Below are 11,945 nucleotides of genomic sequence, written 5' to 3'. Positions count from 1 at the left end.
CTCCTCAAACTCTTTCCACCCAGGCCCCACACTGCCACAGTGACATCAACTAATAACTTGTTTTAACCAAGTCCAGCAAACCTAAGTCCAGCAGGCCAGATTCTTCCACATGTCCACAGCACACATCGTTCTCAGGACTACTATTCCCACATCTAAGATGTGAAAACTGAGGCTCCGAGTAATGAAGCAAGCCAGTTTCCAAGGCTGATCCCATCTTTATTATTCCATGGCTCCAGTTAAAGTCAGAAGATGGACTTGAAGTCTACTGGGCTTTGACATTAGAGAGACAGTGTGGCTCTCCCAAATGGCTGAATGACAGAGCAAACCTTTGTTCCCCTCATCTTTACACATCTTTCACCAACCACCTCAATCAGATGTGAGCCAGCATTCCTCAGAGACAGAGGGAAGATGTGCCAGCATCTGCCTGGAGGACAAAAGCTGCAGCCCCCTCTGACAGCTTAATGTTCTCTTATTCCTTTCAATGCTCATCCTGAGCTGACAGGTGCCCAGAAACTGTGCCTCCATCTTTCCACACCCCTAGAAAGTGCTCCTTGAAAGAAAGAGGTCAGCTGTGGTGGGTGTGGCCCAAGGGCACTGACAGGCAGATCCCATTAAGAATGGATAGTGGGGACCTGGGAGATAGCTCTGTTGGTAGACACGCTGGGTATGCAGGGTACCTGAGTTCGGTCTCCAGAACCCGTGTAGAAAAATGCCAAGTACGATAGTGTGTGTTCATAATGTTAGCACCTGTGATGCAGCTCCATGGGGGATGGTCCCGCCTCTCACCACAGGTGTGGGAGAGCTGGCTCTGCTCCTTGCCTGTAGGAGGTGGTCCTAGTGGCCAGGATAAACCAGCTCAGCTACCACCCAGACCTACATCCTGGGCCTTGGGTTGGCCCACCCTGACTAACATCTCCCTCATCTATGACCTGCTGGAGTGTATGAAGGGACTGGTCCTGTAGAAGATAACTGCAGGACCTCCATGACTGGGGTATCCGAAAGGAGTTTCAGTGAGGGTCCAGTGATGATGGTGTGCCAGAGGCCTTGAACCACACCAATGACTCACTGCAGTGAACATTTTGCAGGTGGGGCTGATTGGACAAAAGGGTGTACTGCATGACATAGCACAGCTTCCGATGCTGTTAGGATGAATGAAGAGATGTTGGAAAGATGGAGGAGTAAGGTAGCCTTTTTGTTTTGTCTTTAATTCATTTTGGGGGGTCTTTGGGGTGCATGCTGCAGGGGTGAGGGACTGGGAGGTAAGTGGGATTGGGGTGCATGATGTGAAATTCCCAAAGAATCAATAAAGAATTATGTTTAAAAAATTCATGCACCGGCAGGCGTGTGTGTGTGTGTGTGTGTGTGTGTGTGTGCGCGCGCGCGCGCGCGCGCATGTGCATGCATACACACACACATGCATCAGGTAATAGGATTGGATTACCTCTGACCCTGAGACAAGGATTTCAGTGCAAGTCAATCCAGGTGAGCGACTTGCCATTTCTGGTGGAGGTGATCGGGGATTCAGCCCCACAGGGACTCCCCAGATTGTGTAGAATGTGCTCCTACTTGCCACACCCGATGAGTAGGCAAGATGATATTCGAGAGTTCACGGTCCTGAGGCAGTGGGTGATAGGTCAAGCTGCACCGTCCTAGTCATTGAAATGGGCCTGGGGGGTCCACAGGAGCCCCTGAACGCTCTACTTCATTCTCATATCTCACTGCTAATGCCCCAGTTATCACTTAGCTAGAGGCCACAGGGGTCTGTCTGCTGCTTCAGCTCCCATGATCCTTTTTGATATGCAGTTCCTCCTGGGGTCACACCTGTTCTACACACCCTGGCCTTTTCTGCCCCCACCCCACCCCACACCACCCACTTCCACCCCCATCCATAAGCCTGGCACTGGGCATCTCTGGGTTGGCACTCTAAAATGGGATTGGTGGCCACCAGTAGGTGGCAAAGGGGTAGACAGAGCAGCAAGCCTGGGAACCTGCCAGAAAATGTCATTTCTATTTCAGTGGCCCCTTGCCTGTGTGGGCTTTAGAATTAATGCTGGGTGATTCATTTTTTTTTCTTTGACACCATAGATGTATTTGCTGAAGCATGATCAAGATTTAACTGTGCAGCAAAGGCAACTGCCAGGGCGGTAAAGAGAAATAGAAGAGGTGGCAGGGTTTCTTAGGGGCATGTGGCCAACTTGAGGCAGTCCCCATTCCTATCACACTGATCAACTTCATTAGAGAACCAGCCAAAATAACATGAACAATGTACACTATCATCTGTTTCGAACACACACACACACACACACACACACACCAAAACAGATATTTACTACTGAAAAGACAGATAAAGCAAAGAACTTGCTAAAGAATTGTTTTAGATTTATTTTATTTTGTGTGTGTGAGTGTGTGGTGATATTGTGTTCCCCAAAATATTGTGCACCCTAATAAACTTATCTGGGGTCAGAGACCAGAACAGCCACTAGATATAGAGGACAGAAAACGGTGGCACACACACCTTTAATCCTAGCATTCCACATGCAGGGATCTGCCTGGATCTCTGTGAATTTAAAGCCACACTGAAAACAGCCAGGCATGGTGACACCAGCCTTTAATTCCAGGAAGTGATGGCAAAAAGCAGAAAGGTATATAAGGCATGAGGATGAGGAACTAGAGCCTGGTTAAGCTTTTAGGCTTTTGAGCAGCACAGTTCAGCTGAGACCTCCTGGATGAGGACTGAGAAGCTTCCAGTCTGAGGAAAAAGGATCAGCTGAGGAATTGGTGAGGTGAGGAAGCTGTGGCTTGTTCTGCTTCTCTGATCTTCCAGCATTCACTCCAATACCCAGCTCCAGGTTTGTTTTTATTAATAAGACCTTTTAAGATTCATACTACATGAATGTTTTGCCTGCATGCATGGATGTGCACTGCATGTGTGCCTGGTGCCCAAGGAAGTTAGAAGAAGGAATAGAATCCCCTGGAACTGAAGTTATGTATGGTTGTGAGCCACCACACAGCTGCTAGGAATCGAACCAGGGTCCTCTGCAAGAGCAGTGAATATTTTTAACTGCTGAATCATCTCTCTAGTTCCTTCCAATTTCCATTTCAAAAATCACTCTTCCCCTTCCACTCAGAAATCATTATCTTTTTAATGTGTTGGTGCCTACTGTCCACATATGAACACCCACATGTGTATAAAGGGTCTAGCTAAAATTCTGGACCCTTGCTGTTTTTCCCTAAAGCTCAATGCTTAAAGCTTCCAGATAAAATAGTTTTTGTACTGAAAGGAATAGAGATGGGTATGACCTCAGGAGTAGACTATTTATTTTGGGAAAACTCTTTGAATGGGCTCTTTGTTACAAAACGTTAAGCAAATGACTCCCTCGTTTGCACAGCCCTGGAGCCATTGTACTGGACACTGTTGTCTCCATTAAGCAGGCTGGCCTGGTTCACTGAAGAAGAAACAAGCATTTGTACATTGGCCACAGCCAGGAAAGAAAGAGCCCAGTATAGTGAGCAAGACCTGGGCAGGTGATCCTGGAGCAGGCTCTACCAGGCACCTCTGTCTTCCTCTACCAAGTCCCAAGTGCTACCGGACCTAACCCCAGAGGCCCAGATGTCTCAGGACAGTCTTGATAAAAGAGAGGCAACTTGAGGTGATGGTGTCCTATGGGACTCAGGCATGACTGGTGGATCCTTGGAGAGGGAGGCTCGGCTCCTGTGGCTGGGAGCCTGGTGTCAGTTAGAATGGGTCTGCCAGGGATGGAAGAACCAGGAAGCCTGGTGTCAAAAGATATTGACAAAAGCAGGGGAGGGTTTCACCTGCTGCCATGACGCCGGCTCCCTGCCTCAACGACAGACCGTGTCCATATTTTCACACTGGTGGCCGTGGACATTCTCACTGCAATGCACTCACTAATCACACCCTTCTTCACAGGGGCGTAAATGTAATTTATTCGAACAGTCAGCCATCAACTGATCATCCTTCCCCTCAGCCCCAGACATGAACATTTCAACTATTTATTTTATTTATTGCCTACTTCATAAATGAACAAGGAAAGATCGTCAGACACTCAACAAAAGACTCAAGCATAAAATGGAAAGACTAAAATAAACCCATCGATCCATTGTCAATATCAAAGCCAGGAAAAAGAACTGAAGAGAGTAAAGTGTAAAACGAAGAAGAAAACAGAAAACTATCGTCAACATTTGCGCAGAGCCATAGAGAAATGCACTGGGATCTGTGGTTCATGAAGAAACAAGAGAGTGGAAAAGATCTACAGGAAATAGAGGAGGAAAACAGACATTCATTTATAAATGAGCAATTTCAAAAGCAAAAAAGAATTCTATAGAAAAAGAGGAGAAAAATGGTAGAGGTGAGAGAGATATGGACAAAATTGCAAGGGCTTTGGATAGATAACCCAGAACTTCAGCAGCTGGAAACCCAGAGAAGGCACAGAGGGAAGAGGAGAATGCACCATCAAAGAACAGGTGGGCTGGAGAGAGGGCTCAGTAGTTAAGAGACACCTTGCTGCTCTTGCAAAGGACCAGAGTTTGGTTCCCAGCACCCACAATGGCATGCAACTCTAGCTCCAGCAAATCCCATCCAACACCTTCCTCTGGCCTCTTCAGACACTGCATGCACCTGTGCAGACATGTGCAGAGATCTATAAATGAAAAAATCTGTTTTAAAAACAAGATTCCCGGTAACTAAATTGTATCTTCTTCTTCAGGGCTCAAACAGGTTTTTAGAACACTAGGGGAAAGAAAATCATAAAAACCTTCAAAGGTAAAAATATATATATGATATGAAAAATAACAAGTGGGAAGGCATTTATTTAAGTTCCCAAGAGCAGGATGAAGACTGTGAAGGCATACTATTGCACTGTGAAATAAAACATGATTTTCAGGCTTGAATTTTATATGCATCCAAATTATAAACTTTGTCGGGATAGAAGTATTGTCAGACATGAGAGACTCAGATAAATTACTTCTTGTGTTCCTTTAAAAAAAAAATACTGTAGGATGTGCTCCTGCCAAATTATGGTGTAATCCAAGATAGAGGAAGACAGAGGATCAAATTACAGTGAATCCAGACCAAATATAGGCAAAGATGGTGTGTGAAGGTTAGCTGCACAAAATGCTTATAGATTAATTAAAACATATGTAAGAGGAGAATCCTTTTTTTGTAATAAAATCTCTAGAAATGACAAAAGGGGGAACTATAAGATAGGTTACAGTGGGATTTTATTTATAAAAACTAATGAGTAAGTAATTAATAAGTAAAAGAGCATTGCTCAAATGAAATGGTCCTGGTGGGGCTAGGACAGAAACGGGACAGCTGTCACAAGAGAACTACTTTTCTCCCCCCACAAGGCAAGGCATCGGATTGATTTTGAAAGCTTGCAGGAAATATAAGTAGGAAATACGCAAGTAAAGTGTATTAGTAAATCAGTAACTTTGAGTTGGGGAGAAGGCTCAATATGTAAGAGCACTTGCTGGGCAAGCATGGGAACCCAAGGTCAGGTGAAAAAGCTGAGTGTGGATGTCCGTGCCCATAATTCCAGCATTGCATATGGTAGGGACAGAAATCTCATGGCTTGCTGGCTGCCGACCTAGCTCTAGGCTCAATGAGGGACCCTGTCTCAAAGGAATAAGTTGGAGAGCGATAGAGTTGGACACCTAATATCCTCCTTTAGCACTGAGGCACACACACATCACCCACACACATGTCATTGAGAAGGGAAGTACAATTCTAGTAAACCCTGGTGACTTATTTAAGTAAAAAACATTGCTGGGATGAAATTGAGAAGCTGGGGCTAGGGGAAAGGTAAGAAAGCTGTCACATGAGGACAAGTCGAGAAACAAGTACCTTCTGGCATAAAGGTGGAGACAGAACATTAACATAAATACCAGAAGAAGGACCTAGGAATTTAAAATGGTCACGTCAAGGGCTGCTCTTTTTCATTATAATAAGCCCTTTGGTATTTGATTTATTTTTAACTGTATGCACATTATTTTAAAAAAATCTTTGTAGAAGCTGGGTGGTTTTTTTTTTTTCATTGTTGAATGAAAGATCAGCAGGCCCAAGATTTTGTGTTTTTTAATGTGCTGTGTGGCTATCAGTGTGTGTGTGTGTGTGTGTGTGTGTGTGTGTGTGTGTGTGTGTGTGTGTGCAAGCATGCATTCATGTATGGGTTCATGAGCCTGTATGCTCAGAGAGGCCAGAGGTGGATTTCAGGCATCCCACTCTGTCACTCTCCATCTTATTCCCTTGAGGCAGGGTCTGTCACTGAACCTGGAACAGGCTGACAGTGTCTCTAGTTTCTACCTTCACAATGCTGGGGTTACAGGTGTGTGAAGTTAGTGCCTGGCATTTTTCTGTGTGGATGCTGGGATCTGAACTCAGGTCCTCATGATTGCACAGCATGCATTCTTACCCACTCTTACCATCTCTCCAGCCCTGCCTTTGGATCTTGAAACTGAAGCTCCTAGCTTCCGAGCCTGTATCTCATAGACCAGTGGACTCACAGATCAGGCAGGCCTGTTTTCCAGATGTGGTCTCAGCTCTGGGTCACCTTGAATGACTTACCTATCCACCCTGCCAGCCTCTGCTTGTATAAAAAGGAGACCAATATCACCTTCAAGAAAGGTCTCAAGAGGGCCACATGCATGCTTGTGGACACTATTGTGCCTTACAGAAGTTCAATAGATACTGAAAACCCGACTGAATCAAATCAAAATAAGCTACCAGGTTGGGTTTTAGAAAGCTGAGGAGGGACCTTGTGGCAGGACACTGCCTTGGTGTGAACTGGACATAGCTAAGTTCATCTCAACTACTGTGCATGCTCAGGACCCCAGAGTAGAGAATGGAACCTGCCCCCATCCTCATTTCCATATTCAGCATTTCCTCCTGAGAAGTTCCTTCTGTGATGTCTGTGCTCCGGTGGCTTCTGGTACCCTGTTCTGTTCCGATGAGAGCGCTCTTTTCAAGCTGTCAGTGGGGGGAAGACCACAAGGCCCTAATGAAGTCAACTCATCATGCTTTCACATTGCAGAAGGCTGCAGGCAGCTGCCTGGCTGGGGAGGGAAGATACAGATGCTGTCTTTTCCTTCATCGTCCGGTGCCCCCCCTCCAACCCCCCCACCACCACCCACCCACCCTACCACCCCCACCAATGACTTGACATCTTGTCCCCAGTCATTGGGAGCTGTTTCACATAAACAAGCCCAATGCCACTGGGGTTTCCTGAGGCCACTGGCTGGACGCTAAAGAGGGCACAGAGGTCTGATGCCATTAATCACCCAGACACAGCACTAGCACTAGCGGATTCTTAGCCCAGCTGAGAGCTCCCTCCCCCGTCCCTGCCCAGAGAGAATGAGGCTCTCAATTTTTCTCTCTGCGATTCAACCAGCGGCTAATATTAACATGGCTTCAATCATCGAGACTCCCAGAAGTCAAGGTTCTGCCGGTTTTCCTTACGAATGAGCCACCAAATTTAGCTAGAAATGCCTCCGATTTAAATAAAGACTACGCACCCATTTGGGAAAAATATGTATTTCAAGGTCTAGTTAATATCTGATTTCCCAGCTCCTCCCCCAGTCCTGTGTAACTCAAATACTCTAGTGAAAAGAGACACTTGGCTGCTGGGAGGAATTCTCCTCTTGGAAGTGGGGAAAGCCTCTGCTTTCATGCAAAAGACCGCAGTGGTGAACATCTTAGTAGCTGCTGCCTCGCCAGGGCAGCCCTCTGATCCCACTGGAGCAGGACCAGGCCAATGCAGGCAGCAGAATCCTGCAGGACTAGTACTGGGCCTCAGAGTTTCTGATCCGGTAGGCGTGGAGTGGGGCCTGAGAATCTGCATTCCTGTCTAATTCCCCAGTGACATTAATGCTACTGGCCTTGGGTCAGCACTCTAGACCCTTTGGCATGGTGAAACCTGCGCATTCATTCTGGGGGCCTCTGCTTCCAGCACATACCTGTCTACTCTTCCTTGCCGGTAGATTTGTTGCTCAGTTTAGCTGGACACTGGGGTGGGGGTGGGGGTGGCATCTGATGTCCTGGAGCTCTTGGCATCCATGTAACCCCGAGGTCCCAAGTTCTCCCAGACCCAAGCAACTAGAGTCTGTGTTGGCTGTTAGACTAGCAGCCCAGTTTCCTTGGGACCGGAGCCCTGCCCCCAAACTTCTAACTCTTGCCCTTGACCCTAGTATTTCTCATAGCTCTTGACAACCCCATCCCTTATTGTCTTAGGTGAGATGTCCTGCCTCCTTCACCCCTCAGGCAGGGGCTAGCAGTATCTTCTCTGACTGAGAAGCATATTGCCCCCTCACTGAAAGACTGCATCATGCACAAAACCCATCCAGGGTGGGAATCCCCAAGGAGTGTACCTTTAACACTCACTTAGTCAGACTAGGGATGCTCACTGAGCATTTGATGCTCATAGCCCTCTTGAAGGATGGCAGATTCTGCATCAGGACCTCTACCCCATCCTACCTACCTCTCCTCTCCTATATCAGAGCCTATATTATAGTATACACTAGAACCCAACTCCAACCTTATGGGCCTTCCTGGTGCAATCTCTGCATTCTAACTGTGACCTTGAGTTAGCCCTTGGTTCTTTGATTCAATCTCTGCATTCTAACTGTGACCTTGATCTAGCCCTTGGTTCTTTGATTCAATCTCTGCATTCTAACTGTGACCTTGAGCTAGCCCTTGGTTCTTTGATTCAATCTCTGCATTCTAACTGTGACCTTGAGCTAGCCCTTGGTTCTTTGATTCAATCTCTGCATTCTAACTGTGACCTTGAGCTAGCCCCTTGGCTCTTCTGAGCCAGTTTCCTCATCTGCAAACAGGGACCATAATAGATGATTCATAGGAGGGATGAGGACAAAATGAGCTAATGGAGACTGAGTGGAGCTTTCATTTCCTGTTGTCACTGTGACTAGTCACCCCAGCCACAAGGCTCAAACATCAGAAATGGGTTCACTTGGAATCCTAAGTTATAGGGCCCAAGTCAGAACATTAGCAGGCCTGTTCCTTCTAGAACATCGGTTCTTGGGTTCTCAATTTGTGGGTCACAACCTCTTTGGGGTCCAATGTTCATTCCACAGGGGTCCCCTATCAGATATCATGCATATCAGATATTTACAGATATTATGACTTATAACAGTAGCAAAATTACAGCTATGAAGTAATTTTATGGTTGGGGGGGGGTCACCACAATGTGAGGAACTGTGTTAAAGGGTCACAGCATTAGAAAGGTTGAGAACCACTGATGTAGAAGCTCCAGAAAAGAATCAACTCCTTTCCTCTGGTGACCATGACATTCCTTGGCTTGTGGCACCTCTGTTTATCTTGTCATCCCTCCTTCTCTTCTGTGCCTCCTCCCTTTGTCCCCATAAGGATGCTTAGGATTAGACTGAGAGATAAAGGAGGGGAAAGAGGGCTATCTCCTCTCAGGCATTGTAACCCGACTGCATGTCTAAAGTCCCTTTCCCTATGTAGGGTGACGTTCCCAGGTTCTGGGAACGAGGACCCAGATATTTTAGGGAGCTGTTACTCAGCCCACCGCAGGTGGTTCTAGAAGCTCCATCAATTTTTGCTACTATCCTTACCACTCTTAGCATCGCAATGCTTAATCCTCGGTTCTGCCCAAGCATTTTTCCTGTGATCACCACACAGTCGGCAAAGGGTTGGCTGTCTAGAGGGCCAAAGAGCACAGTTATGTAAGGCTTGAATAACTAATGGTTCGAAATGCTTAGCCATTTATACCATCTATAAAACCCTTCCTCCCATATGTGCTCCCGGCGGGAGGGAGGACTTCTCCATGGGGTGCAATAAAAGCCCCTCCAGGTGGACTTTTAACTAACAACTTATCAGAGCAGGATGGTGCTCTAATGAGTCCTCTGAGCTCTCTGGGTGCAGCCTGCACACGGCTTCCTCTGGCCATTACATCTGGGATTTCTTTCAAGGATATAGCTGAGCTCTGCTGTCTTCCCAGCTAACAAGAGCTGAGCAAAACCCCTCAGGCTCTACCCCAGGGGATAAGTATGGATAAACAATTGCTGCCCTTACGGCTGTCCACAGCTGTCCACAGGCTCATGGGATCAAACTTTACCCAAGCCCTTCTTGGAACCTACACTGCTTATTATGATCTCCTGTGGCTACTGGATGCTGAAGGCTCTGAGTGCCAACTTCAATGACCAGTGCGAAGAATATGCAGTCACAGCACAGCTGGGTCAAGTACGGACCAAAAGGACGGCAATTTGTGATGCCACCAAAGCCGATGAAATATGTCACCGGAGATGGAGAGAAAAAAGAGTGTAGAGTTGAGGTGGGATACCAAGGTCACCCCTAGAGAAAGAGTTAACATAAGAAGTGATGAGATGTGGGGAGCAGCGTTGGTCACGTGAATACATCCGGACCTTTCTTCCCGGAGCCTCTCCTGAAGGGTCTGCTCTTCCCCATGAGAGTCCAAAGGCCACAAATAGTCAACACCCTCAAGGGTTCAGTTTCTTAAAATACTTAAGACCCTTCGCACCTGGGAACTTAAGCCCAGGTAGCCCTCTGGCATGGATGGTGACCAGGTACCAACTATACCAAGACCAACAAGTTCCCTAGGATACCATCCATGTAGCCCCCAAGGGTACATTCTTGGAGGTCTTTCTCCCATTTTTGTCTATTTACTTATTTATTGGGACTTAGGATAAAACCCAGTTGGGGAAGAACACCACCAGGAAGCTCCATCTCTCAGATGGACAGACTCTTCATTGTCAAATTTCCTTTCATCCATCAAATGCGGTCAAAGCTAAGGTGGTGTCCTCAGACCCTCACAATTCTCAGTGCCTGACTGAAACTTGGACCACAGGTCCCCCTCCAATGCTGAACACCCCACTCATGCTCAGGCCCAGGATGCCATCTCTGCCCAACTCCCTGCTGAGGACTTTGGAGGAAGCTTCAAATGGACACAGGAAAACTCCTATTAAACCTGACTCCCTGCCCACCCTCCGCTTTGTCCCTCATCCCTGTCACACTACGTCTCTTCTACTCTCCTACAGCATGACCATGCCCACTTCCTGAAGCCTGCCTCCCTCACTCCACTCCCACACATTCATCTCTGTCTCCAGGGAAACCACCTCACCTCTGCTCCCATAGTCATACCACCTTCTTTTGTAAGGAAAGAACAGAAAAGCCAGGGTTAAATATTGAGGTCTGGAGTCTACTCACCAACATCCACAGTGAATTCTCTTTCTTAATTGTGTGACTGCAAGTTTGAATAAGAAACGTCCCCTTATTATCTCAAAGTGTGTGAACACTTCATCCCCAGTTGGTGGCGCTGTTCGGGAAGGTTCTGGAACTTTAAGGAGGTGGAGTCTCACTGAAGGAAATACATCACTGGGGGCGGGCATAGCCTGGCCCCACTTCCTGTTCTCTTTCTGCTTCTTGTCTGTAGATGAAATCACTCGGCTTCCTACTGCTAGGTTGACCTCTGGGCACCCTGCCATGCCTTCTCTGCTATGATGGACTGTTACCTTCTCTGGAACTGTAAGTCCAAATAACCCCTTCCTTCGCTAATTTGCTTTCTGTCAGAATATTTTATCACAGCAACATTAAAGTAACTAATGCAGTGACCTGAGGTAAGATCTGCCATGTACAAAAGGGGGGTGGCAGGATGATCTTGCTCCTTGTGGACCTGCAGGGGAATAAATAAGTTAACACACATATAGCGCCAAGCATGGACATGCGCTGATGTAAGCAAGACTTATCCTTTTGACAAAGGAAGCACAACATCAAAGTGAACATAACTAGTGGGAACAGGAGTTCTGGAGTCCCAGCTGGGCCCTGTTTTAGCTCGGGGACCTTGAGGACGTCATGCAACCTTCTTAACCTTCAGAGCTTTCCTCTGGAAAATGAGGGCGTGGCAGTGCTATCCAAGGTGTGAAGGGAC

The 11,945-nt window shown here is 46.9% G+C and overlaps 1 long non-coding RNA gene across 1 annotated transcript; it reads right to left on the bottom strand.

The window, feature by feature from the left end:
• Positions 1 to 2,591: 2,591 nt before the first annotated feature.
• Positions 2,592 to 11,509, bottom strand: LOC121827366 (uncharacterized). Its single transcript, XR_006069631.2, has 4 exons — positions 11,225 to 11,509; positions 10,138 to 10,351; positions 9,613 to 9,698; positions 2,592 to 7,074 (listed from the first exon to the last, which is right to left on the bottom strand). It is a non-coding gene; the product is annotated as an uncharacterized LOC121827366 (long non-coding RNA).
• Between the last annotated feature and the right edge of the window lie 436 nt (positions 11,510 to 11,945).

The sequence above is a fragment of the Peromyscus maniculatus genome, chromosome 2, assembly GCF_049852395.1.
Source record: "Peromyscus maniculatus bairdii isolate BWxNUB_F1_BW_parent chromosome 2, HU_Pman_BW_mat_3.1, whole genome shotgun sequence".
In the NCBI taxonomy this organism is placed as follows: Eukaryota; Metazoa; Chordata; class Mammalia; order Rodentia; family Cricetidae; genus Peromyscus; species Peromyscus maniculatus.
This window is presented reverse-complemented; position numbering and strand designations above follow the sequence as displayed.